This window comes from Anarhichas minor, unplaced genomic scaffold (assembly GCF_050575085.1).
Source record: "Anarhichas minor isolate MPS153535 unplaced genomic scaffold, ASM5057508v1 ptg000043l, whole genome shotgun sequence".
NCBI classification, from domain to species: Eukaryota; Metazoa; Chordata; class Actinopteri; order Perciformes; family Anarhichadidae; genus Anarhichas; species Anarhichas minor.
In genome coordinates, this window is record NW_027466489.1 from 7,267,923 (window position 1) to 7,277,393 (window position 9,471).

Below are 9,471 nucleotides of genomic sequence, written 5' to 3' on the forward strand. Positions count from 1 at the left end.
TGGGGTCGTTCTCTTGTTGAAACACCCATTTCGATGGCATTTCCTCTTCATAAGGCAACATGGCCTCTTCAAGTATTTTGATGTAAACTGATCCATGATCTCTGGTATGTGATAAATAGGCCCGACACCATAGTATGAGAAACATCCCCATATCATGATGCTTGCGCCACCAAGCTTCACTGTCTTCACAGTGTACTGTGTGGCTTGAATTCAGTGTTTGGGGGTCGTCTGACAAACTGTCTGTGGCCCACAGACCCTGAATTAAGCGAGCAGCATCTTGGTTCCAGACCAACAAGATTAACGTTATGGAGTGGCCAGCCCAATCCCCGGACCTTAATCCAATATAAAACTTGTGGGGTGACGTCAAAAATGCTGTTTCTGAGGCAAAACCAAGAAATGCAGAGGAATTGTGGAATGTAGTCCAATCGTCCTGGGCTGGAATACCTGTTCACATACAGGTGCCAGAAGTTGGTCAACTCCATGCAACACAGATGTGAAGCAGTTTTCAGAAACAGTGGTTATACAACTAAATATTAGTTCAGTGATTCACAGGAAAGCTAAATCTTCAAGCATTTTTCAGTTTATTACAGTAAATGTTTGAGTTTGTAAAGACAAATGCAGACACTGCTATTTATTTGAACAGCCTAATATTCCTTTTTCTTCACTTTCAGTAAAGTAAATAAACAAATTTGAGAATTTTTCTTCATGTTTTGATTTGGAATAGAATGTGCAGTGTTCCCAATGTATGGGAATAAAAGCTATTATAAGGATTTTGGGCTTTACTATTTTAACACACTGCTATTATTTTGGACACAAATGTGTATATATATATACTTTATCTGGAAGGGTTTGGATATAAAAAATACATCCCACAGTGAAGTAAGTTCACAGATCCATCCTAAACGTTTTACTGTATACGTTGTTCATACACACTGAATGAAGATATTGTATCTTGTACTCCACTACATTTATTTGACATCTAGTTACTTTGCTAATACAATTTTACACACAAATGTTCAGCTTATAAAATAAGTATTTATGTTTCATATATTTTTATTTAATAATACTGTCAGTGCAGGACTTTTACTTGTAACAGAGTATTTTCCACAGTGCGGTATTGGTATGCTTCCAAGTTCCTCCATTGCTGTTTGGAAATGACGTGCGTACATCGTCCTTCCAGCGGATTATTATATTTATCATTATTTATATTTGTCAGCTAAAAGACTGGTGAGTGCGAGCTAACTAGTTCTGAGCCAGTTATGGTTGACAGGAGCTGTGACCTTTGGTGACTCCGTGACTCCAACCATTTGCATCGTTAGGCCTATTACACTGGAAGTCACACAGCAATGACTTTACTACAACAGAAAAGCCTAATGGCGAGTTCCCTCAATAGCCCGTGTGGTATTACGGGAATACAGAGTTGGAGGAACATCTTTTTCAGTTTCCCTCTACACGCTGCAACACAAATCCAACGCACCCTTCCTAATGGGCGGGTTATTTAAACCGTTAAAGTCCTCCACGTGTCTGGTTGGTGCTGCGGCTTCACAATGACTCCCCTGTGAACTGCTGTAGCACAAAACACTGTTAGCCACCACTTCTGCTGCTCGTGTACCATTTAATAAAGAAGCTAACCTGCCACTAGATGACACCGCCTGGCTTAATATAATGTTAGATTATGGCTTTGTGGGGGACATTGTGTTTCCACTGCTCAGCACTGCTAACTGAAAACCTACACTGGACAAGTATCCATGTGGACAACTTACAATGAGACCATTTCGACTATTTCCAAAGGACTTACTATGTGCCAAGACGCTGGGGTACCACCGCTTCACCAAGTGAAGTGTTTGTGCTGCTTGTGCTAACATGTCCGTGAATGCTGTTGAACTTCTTCTCTGTTGGCTCATCTGCTTTAACTGATGTCTTGTTGTCTGCTGATGTTGATTTTATTCTTCTTAATTGACTTCTGCACTACATTTGCTTCTTCTGTTAAGTAGTTTACATACATGTTAAGTGTTAATGGGCTGAATTGTGTCATCATTCCCCCAGACTGCTGTGTATTACTCACTCTATGTTGTATAATAATATTAACGTTGGATTCAAACGTCACTGTTGCGTTTGCTCACACCCTTTTGAATCGAATGGTTAACTTGTCTTTGGTTTATTCCACTGCTGCAGCTGCATTCATTGTAAATCATAAGCTTACATCAACCTATTGATGTTTTCTGCTACTTAGTGTCAGGTAACATTTTATAAGGGCTTTGTCTGCTCTGAGGCTTTCAATAAATTCCCCAGAATCTGCTGCAGTGGTTTAGTCTGCTGCTGTATATCAGGAGGAGTGTTGTGCTTGGATTGATCCATACCAGTTTCCTAAATACTGGACTATCGGGGTGTAAAGTAGGCCTTGTACTTAACAAGTACTTAAACTGAACTGACTATATTGATTTTAGCAGTGGAGCTCCCCTCACTGGTGACTGAGCTATTAGCCATATGTGAGGTGCTTGTATAGGCTGGTTTTGTATCTGAACATATTGCAGTTTTGGAGGAAGGTAAATTATTGGCACGTCTGCTCATTTGCAAGCTCTTCTGTAACACTGCTGCCTTTTTATCATCATCATCCAAAAAAACATATCTACCCTGCACATAAACCTTATATGACATCAGTTAGAGCTGCATGTACTGATTTGCGTTCAGTACATGCAATAGAGCATCCACACATGTGTTGTCAGGGCATATAGGTAAAATGACTCTTAAGCCCGAGTGCCCCCAAATTTGGGGGCACTCGGGCTCAGAACCCCTCAAAATCAAATGCGGAAAATAGCATGATTATTAGTCAGTAGTGTGGACATGGCCACTTTTTTTTTTGGATGAAACAGCAACGTATGGGCAACAACATCATATAAGTCACTTCTTATACACTCCAAACACAACTATAGGCTACTCATATAAGCAAAAATAAATCGTGGCATAAAAGCACCAAATCCGGGCCAGAAATTGGCGTTATGAGTACCGCAAATCAATGTTTGTACCCTCATGCTAACGGCTACCAAGTCATGCAATGCATTTAATAGGATTAGCACACGTGGCCGAACACGTAACTAACTTCTGTTTTCCGATCCGTATAAACACTGGACAGTTGTGAGTGATCAAACGTACCTTCGTGCTGCACTCCGCCGAAAAAAATCGTATATCGGATAGGCTGAGATCCAGCCACATACACACACATGAACTGAGAAAATCCTACAGATGACAGCCAAAACTGGCTCTGATGAAGTTATGAATATGAATATGATTCCTATTATCTGTATTTGGATGTATTGAATCATATGAGTGATAAAGAAAGTGAAATATATAGTTATATAGTGTATAAAAGTACAATGTAAGAGCTGCAACAGCTGGTTCGAAAATGATGACCTCGCCTGACCGCTTTGTACTAAAACCTCTTATTCTTAACTTTATTCCACTTTAACCTTTTTTTAATAACTACTGATCAGTTATGCTATGACTTGGGAAAGTTTTAGGGAGCTAGCTGCATTATTTCAATAACCTTTTATCAATGAAAGTGCATTTTTTCCAGGCGAAGCTGAATATTTTCAATTTCAGCTGTGTAATGTCTTATTTTACTATATTAACCAGCAACATATACACAATATTACCTATCTAAACTATGTCACAGGTGTTGTGATCTGATTATATCAACAAAAATTATTAAAATCGACCTTGTAGTTACAGAACTATGGTCAGTTTTGTAGGGCTATGCTTTTTCGCTCAGAGACCTCAAAAACGGCTCCGAGCTTAAGAGGTTTTAATTAAGGACATAGATACCTTCCATATTGTGGTTTATTTGAAATAAACGTGGATGAACAGACTATTCAGCAATAATGTCTGATGGGGTAAAATTTCTCTTTTAAGGAAAACCTGGAAATTTCAGCCTACTTTAGAATCAAAACACAGTCAGTAACAGCCCCTCAGTGTTTGTGCAGGACATTTCTTTGTCTGCTGCATACATATCTGCTCTGGAAATCACTTGGCCTTTGTTCCCCTTCAGAGAAAAAAGGAGCATTTCCCCAAAGACCCATCTGCTTCCTTTTTAACAATAAAAAACTATTAATACTACATTTAAAAAGAACACATTGACATTTTTGAGTACAAAAAGGGCTGACAAAATGTAATTTGCAGCTGGTCTTTAACATTGGGATGAAGGGAGTCGGATCCGGTTCACAATAAGCCACTTCTCTCAGTGACAAAATAATGCCTATAGACCAATGAAGTCCCTTTGCATTGGGACACAATGCTTAAACAGGAGACAATAATGTTTTCTTGAATAAGGCCGTAAATGGAAACTGCATTGAGAAGCTACAATACGTAAACGAATAAACATGCAAGCGATGTACACAGGCAGCATCAAAAATTCTAAATGTACTTAGGTGGAGGAATTTTAAGGGCCTCTTGCAGTTTTTTGTTGTTGGTCATTTTACATAATTGAGTCTTCTCTTTACCCTGTGGGGAAGTTAACAAAAACAAGATTCCACTCCTCAGAAATGACACAGATGAGCGATATCTTTTAGCAGCAGAACGGATCGTAAAATCACTCTGCAAAATAAATAGGTCCACGAGCAAGAAAAAGAACGATGAAAAAGTACTCTTCGGTTGTAATTGTCATAATTGTACACAGTATTACCCATCTGGTACATTTCCTCATAATGTTGGTCATTTATCAAAGCCTTAAAACTCCCCTCAGATCTGCCCTCTGCTGTTGTCGAAACACACACACACACACACAATGTTTTAAATGAAAAGATGATACAATTCAGTTTTCTAGGTAGCTAATCTGACAATAAATCATGTCTGTTTAATGAGGAGACGGATAAATGACAATGTCAGCAATTAATTAGAAATGTATCTTCACCCTGTCATATCGGTGGGTGAGTGTGAGAGACACGCAGTAGTGTAGAGTGTAGTCTGCACGAATGTACCTTTGTGACTTCAATACCTGTCATAATTAAACCTGGCAGAAGTTGATATGATAGTAAAAAAAATATCTAAATATAGCCGGGAAAAGCTGTCTGGATGTAATGATGTTCCTTGTCATATTTAGACATTCATGCCACACTAATGGCCTGTAATGATCCCGTAATGAAACACGAGGGCTCCTCATAGTGTTAGAGGCATCTCTTCAGTGTGAGCAGGTGTTGTCTGTATGTACAATAATCCTAATCCCCGTCCTAATCCTTCCATGCTACTGCGCCTGCTGTCGCTGCTACTGCTAATAGCGATAATAGGACGTTGATTCCATGTAACACGTTGCTCCTTCTAATGTAAACAAAGTTGGGCAAATGTTCAATATTGAATGCCCTGCAAAGACATTTGTCTTTATTTATGCAAAGGAAAACACACAATTCATGCACCGGATGACAATTCTAAACATAATGGAATATAACGCAGCAAGGTTCTCAGGCATTCTGTTTTGCTTTCAAATATTCGTTCTCATGTAGATCAACTTTTCTAATTTCCTGTTATCTCTGCTGACTGAGTCAATACGCATCTGTTGCCGTCCTCTTTGGGGTCTTATGTTTGGGGAAGTAAGCTCTTTAAGGAACCTATTCATGCCAAGGCCAAATTTCAATTTCATGCAAATCTAAAGGACAATAAAGTAATCTGATACATTTATTCATTTTAGTTAATGTATAAACCCCTGGACTTTATTAGCGCATGTGTTTTTTAGTAAAATAATATTGCGAGAACAAAGTTGTATTTGAATGAGAATTAAGTCATTATAGTCTGAAAAAGGTCCATTTTGCTCATTTCTTTAATTCAATGTTGTTGCATCTTTATCTTTACTTCTTTAGTGGTTTATTTTATTGGCATAATGATAAGTAGAAAGTATAGTATAGGGAAGTCTATTGTTTCTTTCATTGTATTTAGATTATTGCCGGTTTAATGATACTTCATACTCAGGAGGACAAGAAAATCTTTCCCACATCAATTCAATTAAGTGTGTGTGCGTGTGTGTGTGTGTGTGTGTGTGTGTGTGTGTTGTGTGTGTGTGTGTGTGTGCTAAGGCAGGCAGTGAGATAGTGCATCCGTGTCTGAAAGAGCCAGTTATACCTATTTTATACGCAGATTTTGATTTTTCTTTTTTTACCTGAACCCTTGGTAAACAAACATTTTGTCACACCTGCAGTAAACCTGCAGCAGGGAGCCAAGAATTGAAACCTGTTTTGTTTTTTTCTCACCTCTCCAACTTTATGGAAACTGTCTTCGCTCCTGAAGTAAGGAGGGATTCCAAGAACAAGACTGCCAATGCAGCATAATTCTTTGTCCTGCTTTTCACACAGCGCGAGCTATTCTCATGCTGTATATTATAAACATGCCGCTGGCTTATTTAGAAATTCATACAGGCAGGATGTGACCTCCTCCATTGTCGTATTTTTAGTGAGATATGCCGTTTGTTTTCTCTCTGCAGCTGTGTTCACAAGTGGCTTGCTTGTGTTGAGGTTTGCCAATCTGCATTGGTCAGCTCAGCATACTTGTATGAATTTTGAATAAAACTACTAAAGTAGTTCTTATCACACGGATAATCTGGGATACAAAACCATCATGTCACCCTATGGCTACAGCAGCTGAAATGTATGCATCCATTAGCTTCATTATATTCATATTTAATTAAATTGGCTATTTTTTTTATTTTACAACTACAGAATAATTTGTGTTTTTAAGAACTTCTGTAATGAGACGGCATAAACTGAAAGTGTTTGTGAAACATTATATATATCAAGTTATGTCTTTGCCTTGTTGACAGAATAGTTTTGTAAGTATCTTCCTTTTATAAGTAAAAGGATTAGTATTCTTACTTTAATTGCATTTCCATATGAATGAGAAAAATCTGAATAGAAGATCTTCTCCTTGTTTTGCAATTCATAAATAAATATACTGAAGAAAGCTGTTAAAAAGACTTTGGGCCTCAAATTGGGATCTTTTTTTTCAGGTCATTTGCTATGTAAGTGTGGCAGTCATGACTTCAAAATGAACCAGGAAGTAGAGCTCTGCAGTAAAATGCACCTTTGGTAACTGAAATCTTTGGCACAACATTTTTAACTTAAACATTTGATTTCACTTTCACATGACTGGAACCTGTTGCTGTCTGTTTAAGGCTTCTGTTCCTCGGTGCCAGTGGCATCTGTGTCCAGAATATCCACCGTATTGCCTGTATGTTCCAGTGGCACGTTATGACACTTCTAATGACTTTGACAATTATTCTCCAAAATATTTTGATCTTCTGACTCTGACTTGGTCTGAGATATATATAGGGGGTATTGCTCTATTGTGAAGATGAAACTCCACCGAGATGTTCTGCTGGTGTACAGCTGTGAAAACGTCAGAAGAAATATATTATCGTGCTCATCAAATGAACTCTTAAAGCTTTTTGAACCCTGAATTCAGCAGATTGTCTTAGCTTTTTTTCTGCAGTTATCAAAAATAGCATTAAATCTTTTTTTTTTGTCGTGGTTTCTGTCATCACTAGATTAGATCAAATATATCTGTTGGAAATGACAGTGAACAAAATCTCACCTAACAACCTCTGCTTTATGAAAGGTCGCTTCATTTGGAGTTCTGGACAAACACTGTTTGCTCTTTGATTTTGAAGCTCCACCTCTGGGAGAAAACATTAAAGGATGAAAGGCCTCACTATCTCCACTGGATCAGTGGATCTGCCCAGGGCCTCACTACCGCACCGCCGCCTCCTGTTTTGTGGCATGTCCTATTTATTTATTTATTCGTCCCTCCTCCACCCACGACTCACTTCTTATCTCACCCATTAAAATTAATCCTCATCTAAAAATATCTACTCTTGATCGTCAGAGAGGATGTAATCGAGGAGTAGATGGCCTCTCTCCGTCTCCTTCCCTAACAAGTGCTCAAGTTATCTGAGAAAGTGCTCCCACTTCTGCTTCTGACATAGGAAAATGACAAACACAACCTGTGTTTGTAAAACTGATCTTGATCACACACTGCCATACTTTGTTTCCTACTGAGGCCTGACTGAGATTGCATGTCTGCTTTTAATGTTTGCTGTTATGGAAAAGGGCTGCGTGGGTTTGTGGACACAGACGCTAACTGCTGAAGCCATATGAATGTAGTAATTTAGCACAATAGTCCTATTCTGTGGGTGGTATGAGTTGATAAATTTGCTCAAAGGCTGGGAAAGCAAAACATGTTATTAGATAAAGAAAAGCTTGGAAGACGCATTTGAGAAGGGACGGTGTGTTCAGGTGATGTTTTAGAAAACAGTCATATTTGAAATGTTGGTAAATCAATGGGGAAATGTGAAATGGCATAAAAAATAGATGGGGAAACAAAATGTCCCTGTATATCCTACATCTTATCCTAACTGGTGAAGTGTTCGATGGTGAGCCACTAGTGTGCCTCACCCTCTGCCTTTAAGTTTTATACTGATACTAACACACAACCTGTGAAGCTGCTCTGGTTGGATAATAACTGCCCCCCTATGTCTGTGTGTGTGCGTGTGCGTGTGCGTGTGTGTGCGTGTGTGTGTGTGTGTGTGACCTTGTGATTATGCCCCAGTGTGATGCTTTGGCCTGGCTGATTACCTGTCAGCAGGTTTTGTGCATCTAACACAAACACACACATATACACACAAATCACCACCCAGCAACAGACAATACCCACTGGGCAGGTCACCACACTGTTAGGGGAAGCATATTGCTGTTTAAAAAAAAGCAGAGGCACACACACACACACACACACACACACACACACACACACACACAAACATAAATGGACCCATGCAGGGTCCGGAACATAGATTGTCTATTAAGGAGTGTATTAGGAGAACCCAGGGGTCTGGCATTGAGACAGTTTGTGTGCCATTAGAGCGGGATTTTATGTTGTTGTCTGGTGTCCATTGATACTGAGTGAGCACACAGACACTCACACACACACATATATATATATATATATATATATACAATCGCACACAGACACAAACATTTATCATTCAATGAACTCTCCAACATGGGAGAATTATGCCAGCAGGAGGCATACTTGGAGAAACGACAGATTCTGTCATTTTCCTGCTCCCTACCTCAGTGAAAATAGTGTTTGTTTTGTTACAGAGGAGCGGTGATCAAACAGATGCAGTGATTTGTCTCCTTGGACTACATCTTTCTGGGACTGAAAACCGGTTTTAAAAGAGCTCTATGACCCACACAAAATACCCGTCTCTCGTGATTGTTTTCTATTTTGGTCCTCGTGTGTGCACGTGTGACTTGCTTGTCCCAGCAGTGCCAGATTTGTGACGTGCTGAGCTCGGTAAATAATGTTTTTTCCCTTGGAAATTTAAAAGCAAGATTTTGGTTGTGTAGAGCATGTATGAATTCTTTAACACAGTCAACACAACACAGATGTTGGCGGTGTGTGTTATGCATAGCAATGGCACACACTTGTATTAAT